Source organism: Haliaeetus albicilla, chromosome 21 (genome assembly GCF_947461875.1).
Source record: "Haliaeetus albicilla chromosome 21, bHalAlb1.1, whole genome shotgun sequence".
NCBI classification, from domain to species: Eukaryota; Metazoa; Chordata; class Aves; order Accipitriformes; family Accipitridae; genus Haliaeetus; species Haliaeetus albicilla.
Genome location: NC_091503.1, coordinates 20,063,463 through 20,077,433, shown reverse-complemented (window position 1 = coordinate 20,077,433; position 13,971 = coordinate 20,063,463). Strand labels below are relative to the sequence as shown.

The following is a 13,971-nucleotide window of genomic DNA, read 5'->3' as shown; positions in this document are numbered from 1 at the left end:
CTTTCTCCAAACCATTGGAGCTTCTCAACAAAATGGATAGACACATTTATTTTTAAGACAAGTGAAAAAGCAACACATTTCTCTTAAACTTGGTCTCAGGAAAAAAAAACAAAAACCAGAAATCAGCCTTTTTTTCTGAACCTTTAGATATTCAGCCAGATGCAGTTTCCAGGTCTGTACATTTTCAGTCCAAATAATATACATTTGACAAATTTATAAGCAACTGAAAACAGGGTCTTGTGATGAAAAGTGTCGAGCAAGCTTAATTATAGGTGGCATTCATAGCTTCACCTATAATTAATATCTCCTGTGAGGAGTCTGCCAGTAATCCAGATAAGGCAGGCAGCACAACGACTCTTTGCATACCTACACAAAAGAGCAAGGCTGCGTTAAGAGGTCTCATTCGTTCCTCTGATGATCTGAAACAAACAGGCATCAAATGATTTACACCATGTAATCAGTGTTCACGACCTCAGCAGAGTACCTGAATACAGCACAGAAGCAAAAATGAGCATCTAAGCCCCCTTCTCGGCATTCATACATACGAACCAGTAAGTTGGTGAATTATTACTGCATAAGGAAGCCAGAAAGGAAAACTTCATTTGCAAAAAAACCACTTCTAGCTAGCCTGCAAGAAATAGTTGACTTAGACTCAGCCAGTTTTTACCCTGGTGAGTCACGGCTAGATCTGTCCTGATATGGCCAACAGTAATTACCAGACACATCTTCTCATGGTTGACACTATACCATAACGGAAAAGATGAGAAAGGAAAAGGCCTTGTCCCTAATAAACTTGGCTCTGTGTCATTGTAAAGAGTACCTTAAAATATGACTGACATCTGCATTCCCCTTTGTCTTATTCTGCTAATGTTTCTAAAGCCAGCTTTTCTCCAGCTTGGCTCTTATGTGTGTCTATGGACTACATGAGTAAATCATTGCTCTATCACAGCTCATTTACTCAACATACTACAATGTACTGTAGTCCTATAAAGGGCTAAGAAATCCTTGATGATTTGAAACTCTGTAGTACACTACTGCACTTAGCAGAATCACTAAATAATAGTAAAATAAAATCTGTCATTAACTGAATAATTGTATTATTTCCCCCCATGGAAGGAGAAGGAAGCATATAAACAGTTCATGTCTTTTTATGGAAATGAAGACCAACTCACTCAACTAGCTACGGGGTGGTTCCCCTTTTTTAAATCAGAAAAATATTTTTTAGCACTTATTTATGTTTTCAAGATTGTCTTGACATCTGTTCTTAAAAAGCACAATGAAGGGCATACTTTTAATGACAAACACTGATAAAATATGGTAACACTCTGTTTTTCCCTGCTGCAGAACTGCCAAGTAATAAGGATTTGCATGACTAAGCTTCTATTATGCTGACATATGCAAAACTGAGGAACAATCATTCTTTCTCCTTTGACAACACTTAGAAGGGAAACACTCCTTTTACTCTCCTTTAGGACATGTTGGGCCTCAGACAAGATGAACAGTATCATTCAACCAAATCAATTTTTAAATGGACATTTAAATGCTGAGTTCTCTTAAGCAGAGACACTTGGATAGCAACCTTATTATGTGAGCTAAAGGTCACCAGGGATTTTACTAACACTTGCAAACATACAGTAGCTCATTTGACATGTCTCTACACAGAAACCACCACACCATTTGGAATCCACTTCTTTGAACCTAAACAAATGTTTAAATAAGCTTCTTGAAGCACCTTTGCAAAACTCCCAAATCTGTGATCAATATATAGGATTTAAACAATATCCAGCTAAAGGATAAAAATGTTAATAAACATTTCATTTCATTTTCAAGCTTATGGCTATTTTCACAGCAGTAACTACCATTGGCCAATTTTCCTCCAGGAGCAGCATCTGTGGGTCCAATTGACTTGAAGTGACTGGCAGGTGCTCAGCTGCCCAGAAGAGTATAATTTATTGGCCTAATTTTAGGCACAAATTTTAAAATGTTGCCTTCCTTCAGGATGAAATTTCTCCTTATTTACTCAGTATCTTCCATTGTACTGCACAATATATTACAACTTGGATTTCAACATAGATCACAACAAAGTGTAAATAAAATGTAATTCTTGGCTAAGGTGCTTAGGGATAATGAGGTACCATTTCCTCTCTAGACACCCAATCCATACCACAACTTACAGCATACATCTACTTGAATGGCCATAAACTCAGATGTGTGTATCTCTGACCTATCTAGAGCTTCTAGATACCACATATATAAAATAAGACATATCCTTATCATTTCTAATAAAAAAAGACAGTATATTTTTAAAGATAAAACTGTCAGTTGCAAAATGTTCGGAAACTGGCTAACAGAGTACAACTATTACATCATCTCCCTCGTGTAATCTCCCAGATAGGGTGAACAGCCTGTGGAAGTCTGTATGAAAGAAGCATTTCAAGGTAAAACATATGATGCCCATATTTGTAAAGATACAGAAAGAGAGCTAGTATTCAACACGCATCAATCTCGACCTCTTGCAAGGAATTAAATGGACTTTGGATGATGAGCCCAGTTTGGCCAGGATTACAATTGCTGACAAAAAGATTCTGAAAGTTACTGGAATTGCATTTAAAGCATGGGGGTGGGAGGGAGAGGCCACTGCCACACAGCCCAAATGTATCACTGGTACAGTCACACCTTTGACAACTTATTGCTGCATTCTGGATAAACTTTCATTAATGGTAATCACCGGCAGCCATTTACAGCTTAGTTTTGTACACAATGAGGCTTAAATGATTGTGCTATGTGCCACTTTCCATCTGCTTACCTCTTCCCACTCCCTCCCTCTCCCCCAACCTCCCCCTCAGAAAACTTTCTGAGCTGTTGGCCAACCCAAATTAGCGATTGCTCTGAGGGAAAAGCAGGCAGAGCTCAGCTGCTACAGTTGGCAGCAACCAATTGCCCAGCTAGTACTGGGCATGCACAGCGCTGAGCTAGTCAATGTGCATGCTGCTCTTTACAGAATGGCATACCATAAAAGAAATGGAGAAAGGTCAACACCGTGAAGGGGAAGGCACAAAGGACACCAAGTCAACGGAAACTGCATTTTATTAGTCCCATTGCTCACAGGCTGACTTCTTTCCATGGTGATTCTCCTCTATATGGTCTGTTTGCATTTGGTACATACCCACCGATAGCACTGGTACTGTCAGAGCATCACATGGGAAAATGCACTGATGAAAAGACAGATTCGCTTTTCTAGTGGCCTATCAGTGGTCACCTGGAACAATCAAAAGATGGAGATGACATGAGAAATAGAAAAAAAATGTAATAATTCCAGAATAAGGAAGTAAGCCTCAGTGCAAACCTTTCCTGAGTAACTATGCATGTATATACAAAATTAGGACAGTTTTCTGCTTACTGGTTCTTCAGCTTTTCAGCAACTCACCAAGTATTATCTTAATGCCGAGAATAATAACTACCCTTAAAACTTATCGGTAGATAGCAAGTGTCCTGAAGAAGACACACATTTTCTTCCTCTCTCTTTGTTCACCTCCAGGACCACTCTCCTCAAGCAGGGAGTCCTTTGTACTAGGATTTAGGCTGAGAAACCCACACTCACAATCATAAGAAAATCAGATAAATAAGGATAGAATTAACCCATGAATTAATTATTTGGTAATACTGTCTTCCAGATTAATGTCTCCTTTGGATTATCTGATGAATGCTGCAGTTAAGTAACTTTCTTTTGATCCTCCTACTAGGAAATATAGAAAGGATGAGATGGTGGGGGTGGAAAGATAATTATGCTCAAGAAGATGACAGTATCTTATCCATACTAGGAAGGTTAAACTCAAGTAGTTCCTTCTCAAGACTCCTACTACCAAGTAGGGATGCCAGTGTGAAGCTGTTGAGCCAGTTTCAAATTGGTACATGTTCTCATGCTCTTGCGACACCTGGCATATGGTGAATGCATTGAGACTTGTAAAAAAACAGTGATTCATTGTTAATAGTTCAGAAAAGAGCCAGAGATTCATGGTAACCCTGTATTTCTGGAAAAGTACATCTACACCCCAATTTTTATCTGTTTTATGAGACAGAAACTGCAGGTGAGGTTGAGAACAGAATCTGGATCCTGACCTGTTCTACAAAATTTTGGGGAGTGCCACTTAAGTCCACAGTTAATCTGTGCAGTATTACGTATGGTGAGCTGTGGAGATTCAAGAAGTGACCCCACAGTCAGGAAGATCTTCTGCTGTGAACTGTGCGCTTTTAAATGGTGGGCTCAGCCTCACACAAGTAGCTTCATCCACGGGCTGAATTGGTCTCTTCTCTTTTGCATTGTAATGGCTGAATTCTGATCTCCTGGTTTACACACAATTACTTTTCAAAAAACAATCCCACTTCATGTGCAACTATTCCAGAAAAGTATTGATCTGCATTTGCATAAGGAACATTTTAAGTAACTTTTTTTATCAAAAACTTGCCATTTCACTCTCCCACCTGTGATTTTCCATAGTTAAATCTCAGGGTCTGAATTCCACACTTTGATATCTCAGACAGGCCATTCTACCATTAAAAAAAGGCATGTTAATTACTTCTCTTGTTTAAACTAACTTCAGTGCTGCTCCAAGCTTAGCAGAAGAGATGTTCAGATTTAGCAATCCCTGCCACTTTCTTTCTTCCCGTTCCATCAACTCTGCTTAGCACCAGGAGTGAGAAAATCAAGAAGACAAGCCAGCCAAAGTGAGGCTGACCCTGTGGAAGAAGTGGAGCTCATAAAAGACACAGAAGGGGTAGGCACAGCACATAGAGGATAGGTGGACTGAGGAGGTAGTTGAGCAGGTCTTTGCTAAGTGGGGGGATGATATAGAGGGAGTATGGGGAGAAGACCTAGGAAGTGAAAGCATGCATAGCTGTGTAATGGGAGGCTAAAGTGAAAGGATGAGCCAAAATGTCAGTTCTTGGAGCACTGAAGTGGAGAACCTGCCCTGTCGTTACTCTTGAGTGACACAGACTGGTCCTCCAGGCTCGTGGCTATTACCCCTGCCCTGCGTGAGCACAGCATTTCTGCACCAAGTCATCAGTGCATCTAATCGAAGGCTCGCAATGGAGCAGCTGCCACGCTGCCCTCAGGAGCAAATGCAATAGCACCAGGGACTCTTCGTAAGGTACTACCCTGTGCTGGGAAAAAATTAACTCCCAAGAGACTGGATGTCCACATACAGCGGGTACAAAATGCACAGCTAAGCATTATAAAGTCTTGGATCAAGCTGGGTAAGCCCTCATGAATTCTGGGCAAGCTGTGGATTTGAAACCGTACTTCACTGGGCCCAGGCTCAGTTCTGCTGTAGATCAGAACTGAGGAAACATCACCAACAGATAAACAACGTTGTAAATCCTGTTGCTTGGCTCCCCTTTTCATTGCAGCACATAGCATGTGGCACCAAAGACACTGAATAAAAATGCACCCCCAAAAATTTAATAATCTTTAAAATTGTACTCCTCCTCCCACTTCATCAATTACATTAATAACACCATCAATATGCCAGAAGACAGACCTTTCTCTAAGTAAATGAGATCTAAGCTCGTGTTCAACAAATTAAAACATGCCAATAAATTAAGGTATCATATACCAGCCAGGTATAAACTCCATCCAGGCCAGCAAAAGTGCTAGTAACCATGACTAAATTCAGCCTCTATGCGCAGAGCCCTGCCTGTATTTTTTTGTATTTTGTTAACAATGCAAAATATTGAGGTTATTGTTTAAACATATATTCCAAAGAATACAGGAACAGATGGAAAATCAAGAGATAGATGACGTGATAGGGAAGAAGTTTACATTTACATCAGTTAGTCACACTGCACCTCCTGGTTCTCTGGAAAATGTAAAAAGCAGGCAAGAGAGTTACATGGGGCAAGACAGCAAGGAGCACATAAGGCTGGGTTTGTTCAAAAGTGCTTCCACAAAAGAAACAGCCATAGAGCTATCCAATCCAACCTCACATCTGCTTCCAATTTTATAGTCTTCTGTGTCTTTGATGAAAATCCAATTTTTCCCAAAAGGAATTGCAGCACAGTTGAATAAAGAAAGGTCTATTGATAAACCTAATGCATCTTTTACAGAGTGTGATGCTTCAGGGGTTTGGCGGTGGGGGGAGAGGGGGTTTGTCTCATAATGTTGTGCTGCATCTCTAAAGCTCCTTTTACATGTCACCACTTTCTAACCTAAGAGGCAGTCTATTTAGAGCAAGACTGAACTAGAAGCTCCAAGCTAGCTCCTTTTTTTTTGTCAGAGTCCCCAGGCATCTTAAACACTCACCTCCATCTAACCAGACACAGTCTGAGATTTTTTTTAGTGCACATTTTTAAGCAATGTGAGGTAGCACACATTCAAATCCACTTGACACCAGCGTGTCCTTTTGACACCCTCTCCAAAGAGAACAGCAAACAAAGAATAACACTTCAACAATAAATAGTGCTTATTTTGTTGTGTTTCTTTCATAGATGCCCAAGAAAATTCCTTATCCTACAATGAGCACTGCTCTGATAGTTCTTACAGTAATACTAGTCCTACTTACGGACTAGTTCTCATTCCACCTACTTATATTAAACTCTTGGCCCTTTCAAAGTTAACAGAAATCAACAGGGACAAGACACACTGCTCCTGTTTCAAGGCACACAAAAACTTTGGGGTCTTGTCTGTCATCAGCCCACTATTTTCTGCTCTGCAGCCTTGTTGTCAGAAACAGTCCCCAGGCTACACAGGACACATAGCTTTTCAGGGGGACATGAAAGGTACTATAAATTGCCATCCAACACAATTGAGCCAGAAATCTGACTGGTATACGGATGCAAAATTCCACTGAAGTCAGGGGGCCTGCGCTCATTAATGTCAAAGCTTCATTTCACCCATTAAAAAGTGAACTGTCAGTGAAGCTATGCTCTGTGAACTCTTGTGGGATTTCCTGCCTTCTTAAGTTACGCATTTCCAGTTTACCTATGAGCCCAGTCTAAATGCATGAATTTAAAATAAAATGCATTTCTAGAGACACAGGATAGACTGTCTACATTACATGCTGCTTCCACTGTCAAAAAAACCCAGATATATAATGTTTTTAGTGTAAAAGCACACCTATCCTCCTAACCAACCTGGGTGGAGGAAAGGCAGAGTACTCTTTGATGAGATAGGATGGTCAGGTCAACTATAGGACAAAGGCCTTAGTGCTGATCTTGCCTTTTTTGCAATGTAAATCTACAGGGATTGTACAAGTTAACCTGCTGCTTACAAGGACAAAAAAAAATACCCAAACAGCCCAGTAACTTCTTCCTTTTCTGCAGCCCAGACAAAGCCATGAACAATGCAATACTAGTGCTAATTTACTTAACATAATTTCTTATTTGAGCACCTGTCTGGGGGTCTGTGAAAGCATTGGGACTGGATAATCTGCTGAATGATCTTTAATCAGACAGTAATATTAGGTGCTAATAGCTCTGATAAAGGGGATGTTTAACCCAACTGTTAACACAAAGGCATGCCTGCCACAACGACTATTTCAACAATGCATTTGCCAGTCATATTAATTAAAACTAATTCCTTGCAGGCCACAGAAAGCACAGAGTAAACCCACATGGAAAATGTCTAGGTTCTACCATGACAAATCACATTAAAGAAAAAAAAATTAAAACTATCCTAAGGCAATGAAATTTGTCTCAGAAAATACACTCTCTTGGAAATTCTCAAATTGTAAATTCACAGCAAAGTAAAAGGCCTTTAATAGAGTCTTTTGAATGTGTAACTATATATCTGTGGCTCTGTCCTGTGACTTCATACTAGTCACTAAAATCTTCTACTAAGTCAAATACAAAGCACTGAACCTTGCTAAAGGTCCTGAGATGACAGTTATTTACATGTCATTTAGATGACTGCCCAAGACTAGAGGGGTTTAAGTGAAGCAGCACAGTTAAGTCTCCTAGACAGGTTAGCAGGATTTTGTCTTTTTCTCTTTCTGTCTCTAGAGAGTTTAAATAAATGTTATATATACATTTATCAGGCTATAAAGGGGTAAAGCTGGGAAGTCTTAGTTAAGATCATACTTACAAATGATGACTTGTTCTTTAGAAGTGTTTGGTTTTCAGAAAAGTGTTTGGCTCTCCAAAGGTTGCAATATACTAAAAGGAATACAGGAAAAAGACACAATTTAAGCACATCAGTACTCAAATGAATCCCCAAGGATATTTTGGTTAAGAGGTAAAATGCGTCCGGGTTAACTCCCCACTTAACTTCCTTCTGGAGTCTCTGAATGGAGAGACAATCAGCTAGCAAAATGTGAAGTTATTAACAACGTGAGTGTAGGCCCCAAAGCTGTACTCAGAGGTGATAGCACGGACCCTTTTGCCAAGACCCGTAAGACCCAGAACCTGGGAGGACAAGAGTGTTATGAAAAAGCATACTCCAGAAATCTGTGCAATGTTCCAACAACCTTCTGGTAAAATGGGAGCAGTGGACATAAGCTTCAAAGATCAATATGCTAAAGTTTTCTTGCCAGAAGGTCAGTGCCAGTTACGTATATCTATCTCCAGGGTAAAGAAGATTAAAAGCCATCTGGACAGAGTCCTGGGCAACCTGCTCCAGGTGACTATTAGAGATCACGTCTAACCTCAATCTTCCAACCAACCCTGAGAGAAAAAAGAAGAAAAAAAAATCTACAAGGTGATATTCCAACTATTAACACCTACTCGCCTACCTCATTGGGAAGTTAAGACAGGAAATAAGTGAGTAACTTCTGTTGAAGACCGTGCAGCAATATTTCTGGAGCTCCATTCACTTTCACCAAGTTAAACCTGACTCCAAGCAGTTAGTTAGGAATGTGAGAAATCTTTCCTTTACAGGGTTTTTGCAAACCTTTAGCATTATCTTAATGCAGTTTTGTTAAGTGAATTATTTATTAACTTGATACTGGCATTGATCAGCATAGGGAACTCCCACCAAAGCAGTCAATTGGACTTCTGAGCGCAAATCAATAGCAAGCATTTAAAGGGATATTCTTCCTTTGATGCACATAGGAAACTCCCATTAACAACAATGGGAAGTATACAAGGAATTACCTTGCTAAAAATCATGCAAAATAAAGAAAAGTTTTTACTACACCTTTTTTAGTGTTGATTTTGGGTTTGTTTTTAACCTGATTTACATTATGCATTACTGAAAGTTAGCCTGAACTCTAGTTAAGCTTTCTCACAGGATATAATCTGTTCTCTGACCGGCATTACCAAATTCTTCACCATATGAGCTTCTACAGTTTCTTTAAAAATGCGTTTATTCTGGAATCACTACTCACTTCATAAAACACAGTAACTGTTATAGGACTTAATATTTACTCTCAAATAAAGCATCCATACAGGAGACTGTTTTGTAAAGTGGTTTGTCCCATAATAGCTGTGTTAGTTAGTTTCCCCATTCAGGTATGTCCTAAGCTTAGCTGGGCAGAATTTTAAACTCACATTAGCAGAAAGCCAGGCTTTATTGTTTTATTAAGGTTTACAAGCCAATCACTTCCTGGTTCTTAGTAAATTTACAGCCCAATATTCAACGGATTGTAAATTGCTATATAGAATTATGTTAGCCAGGCCCTGAATTGAGCTATTTTATTGTTTGGGAGGCAAATTCATTTTATCCTGGAGTTGATTTTTTTCCCAAGGAAAATGTATTGAAGCCACTGGCACTGAGAATTAACAGAATCCTTGTATTTGTCAATAAGGTCATGCAATTGTTGATGCCTTCTGGAAGTAAACTTCTGTTAGAAATGCTGTTGTCATTCATTAAAAAGAAATAGTATATTAGAAACTTAAAAAGCATCCCAACTTTCCAGAATACTTTCATTCAAAAGTAGTCAAATCACCTTGCACTTTTTCTTGATACCAACACAATGCTGGTAAATCGTGAGTATAATTGTGTGACCACAAACAATTATCTATCATTAATTTGGACAGAAATATTTCAAATAGCAAAGAACAGACAACTGCTAATCACCATGGCAGAAAGTCTTAGACATAGGGCATTTCATTGACAATTATTTTAACTATGGCATTTAAACTGGTGGCCATTTTCTTTGTTGCTTTATCCTTGGGCTTGATCAACATTCCAGATCCTTCTTGCATTCTGTTTGGAGCCCAGCAATAGCTAGATTGAAGACATAAATGAAAATCAACTTAATTTAATGTGACAAGAGTGGCTTTGTGCTTAGGCTTTGCATCCAGTCATTTATTTACTCCCTGTGTATAAAACTTTGTCTTGTAGAACAAGAATCCCTTCTTGTCTGCATAGCTCTGGTATCTCCTCCTCATTTTCCAAAATGGTTGTTATTGCGTGCACTGCCATCCTCACACAGGCTGGCATCAGCAAATCTGATCACAGACAGAGCTTTTTCCAGAAATATATCCGTTCCACGACCCCCATCAAAAAAAGGGGTGCAACATTGCCCAGGCCAATGAATATGCAGGCACACAAAAAAAGAACTTGGTTTAAGAGAGCATTTGCATACTCTTGGGATCACCGATGAACTATCCCTCACTTCAGACTGCCACATCCCACAACCCCATTTTTCCTTCCTCTGTGGCACAGAACAGTCTGCTGTCTAAGACTGTCTGGAGAATTTTATTGAACCTTGGCCGCTGAAGAAATTTCGTCATGCCCTGACTTTCCTTGTTGCCTTCCTGTAGCACATTATGCTTATGCTATGTACTGCTGATCCTAAGCTTTCTAAAGGGTTCTCAAAAACATCTTTTGCCCACTATAGAGGAAGTCTCACAGGGCAGATTTTCTCTGTACCCTTCTGGAATAAACAGCATATGTATGGCCAACAACAACTTGCAGAACCTAAACTGAAAGACTTTGACTCTTTTTAATCTCACCTCTCTCTCTCAGTCTAAATATTTTCTGGGGATATCAACTATATCTCTTCATTTTAATGGCATGTTTCAACATTGTGATGGAGATGGAAGAACTCGTCTTTGGCAAATGCAAGTTACTTTGTTCAGAATAGTATTTGATTTTGCATTACAATGAAAAGCCAGTGTTTCATAGCAGGAAGTCCTCATTTTAACCTAATGGATGTTCTCTTTCAGGGATTATTGACCTGTTAGAAATTTCTAGATGCATTGACAGTAAAGGCGGCAGAGACCATAATGTGGGAAGATGGGAACACACTGGAGAATTCCTGTAGTCAGTTTGCACTGGGTAGCAAAAATGTCTGTTAACACTGCTCAGCAAAAAGGAGATGCTTTGTAACATGAGCCTCTGCACCTTTCCCTGAACCACAACTTTCAGATTACAAACATAAGAAGCTATTAAGGAAAAAAAAGCTTCTTTGTAGGTCTGTTCAAAAGTGATGGAAATTTCTCTTACTCATTTCTAACATTCTTTGTATGCTTGTGCATACCATAATATGGAATTACACCCCAGAAATCAATTAGAAGCAGGGAAAAAGGTATACATCTTTTCAGAAGCAGGTATATCCATGAAAAGAAGGAGAAGGAAAGTCTTCTGGAATATATTTGGATGTTACTTCATTTATTAAAAGAAAAATACTTTGGTTAGAATTGCTGGATGACACATCTGCTTTCCATCCAATTCTCAACTTTTACTCATCAAAAAGTAACATGTAGAGGTCCAGCGCATTAGCCATTCTTGTCCTGCAGAGCAAACCTGACTAGTCAGCCTACAGTTCTGTTTCTGGATTCTGTAACCAGAAGCACTGATAGAAATTTTCTAACAGAATGATTTCCCATCAAAACACTCTAGCCAGAGACTAAGGATGCCAGGCTTCCTGGTTCTTCTGGCTCCACATCGTCTTGCCAGGTGGGCAACTGGAGGCTGTATTTCATATATTAAAACTATAAGGCGTGCCAGGTGTGGAAATGGTTCCGTATTTAGCAGGTGCAGCGTTACAGAATATACAATAGACAAAGATATTCCAGAATGTGTTTTTCCCCAACTCAGAATGAAAACCTTCCCCAAAGCCAAGCTTTTCCTTTTTCTTACTCAGTTATAGTATACACCGATGCACAGCCTTCTTGAAAAGCTTCATTGACTGCAACAATTGGAAATTACACAAATAATTTAAATTACAGCCTACACAAAGCCCTCTCTCTGTAAAATCCTTTGATGGCTAACCAGTATTGCTGAACTTCCTCATATACCCAGAGCATACTCCTGAACCTTGTTACTTCATGTTATGAAAGGGAACATTTCCAATCCTGCCAAATTCAATTGTTTTTGTGAGTTTCTGGGCTTTTATCCCTCCGGCTAAGGGAGTCCCAAAGGCTCAGCAGGAGACAAAGGCAAGGTGCTCATGGCCAGGCTTGCTGCCATTGTGTTAACAACTCTCACATGACAAATGAATGCCTTATCTTAAGTCATGCTTTCCTATGCCTTTTTTTTTTTTTTTTTTTTTTTGGATGGTTGGCTGTATGGATGGCTCCTCTTCCAGGAGGCCTCGATGAAGTTAAATCAACATATTCCTAGAATTAACATACAAAATCTAGGGCAACATAGGGTGCTCCTACATTATTCCCACACTTCAGTAGATGATTCTGCTTTCTGTAGTCAAAAAACAGGAGACTCCTACAGTATAAATGATGGAGGTGGTAGACTCATGGTCTAAGCATGCCCATGTGCCTGGGAACTAACAGTGAAATGGCAAAGAAAACCACTTAAGATTGCAGAGGTTAACAAACTATGGTTTACAGTTTACTGCATGCTTTGGCTATTATTTTAATAATTTTGATTCCATCTGCCCCCTTTGATTTCTAAGATGTAATTTTCATAGCTCTGTATACAAATGTGTGTGCAAATGTGTGCAAACTGGTATTTCAAACACACAGAGGTTGTGCTGAAAGCTGTGATAATGTTTTTGCAAGAGTATATTATGAAAGCCATTGTTTTCTTTTTCACATCCTCAGAAAAAAATGTACAAACGTATATGGGTAAGCATTGTGGAACCTTAGCACAATTCACCTGCTCTCTACCATTCCTTCATTACTTGTTTCAATGAAAGATAAATTAAGAAATTCATGGATGTATCTTGAAAAAAAACCTTAATATATATGTTTAACATAAAGATTATACCTACAATGATACTGTGTGGTAACTCAGGCTTTCAATTTTGATTCTGAAGTTCTTAGTCATTTCATATTGCTGGATATTCCTGCCAAAGTGTGTATCCCAACTGTGGCAGTAATCCTGAAATTTTTGTAATGAGTTAATGAAAAAGAGTCTATTTCTAGCCTAATTTTGTATCCCTAACGATGACAATAGATATATTCTCCAAAATATACCAATAAAAATTACAATATCGCTTATTTTATCAGAATAGAAATACAAATCAAACTTGAACTTGTGGATAGTTCACACATAAATGTAGTTATCCCTGAATCAGGGTGATTTTTATTTTAAAATTTTCTATCCGAGATCTTGGCTTTTTGTAGAACTCTGCAAGATCAGTGTTTTTGCCCCGCCTCTCCCGTTTCTTTTACTGCGCAACTGCCTTATACAAAGTGATATTTGTATGCCAGCAGGTAATATGTTTATGGAGTAGTCACCCAGACCTGACAAGTACTGTAGTGTATTTTTTTTTTAAATTGCCCAAGGTGGGGTTATTTCGTCTGCTTTGACAAATTGTATATGCACTATCCACGTAACGCTGTCACATCTACCTTAGGTTCATCAGTATCTTATTACTGATGCTGTTGTTTTCAAATCTAAATACAGCATGGAGAAAGCAAGCAAGCACACAAACAAACCTATCTTAGCAACAATTTTAAAAACAAAGCCCAAAACAATGACACTGTGCAATAGCCTTGAGAGATATTTTATAGCTGTGTTCTAATTCTTCAGAGAACAGAGGAGCTTTGAAAAGGTGCTAATAGATCATGAATTTGCAGCAGTGTAGTTCACAGCTAAACACACTCCCACTTCAATCTCGGGCAGGA

At 39.0% G+C, this 13,971-nt stretch overlaps 1 long non-coding RNA gene across 2 annotated transcripts in view; it reads right to left on the bottom strand.

Annotated features, from left to right (window-relative positions):
* LOC104323998 (uncharacterized) overlaps window positions 1–13,971 on the bottom strand; it is a 34,820-nt gene that overhangs the window by 5,332 nt on the left and 15,517 nt on the right. The window contains exons 5-6 of one of the 2 annotated variants that reach the window (XR_011329171.1): window positions 8,081–8,151; window positions 3,167–3,259 (exon numbers count right to left, since the gene is read on the bottom strand). This is a non-coding gene — a long non-coding RNA (uncharacterized lncRNA). Of the gene's footprint in view, window positions 1–2,873; window positions 3,260–8,080; window positions 8,152–13,971 lie in introns of those variants that run through there. The other variant, XR_011329172.1, reaches the window with a different exon arrangement.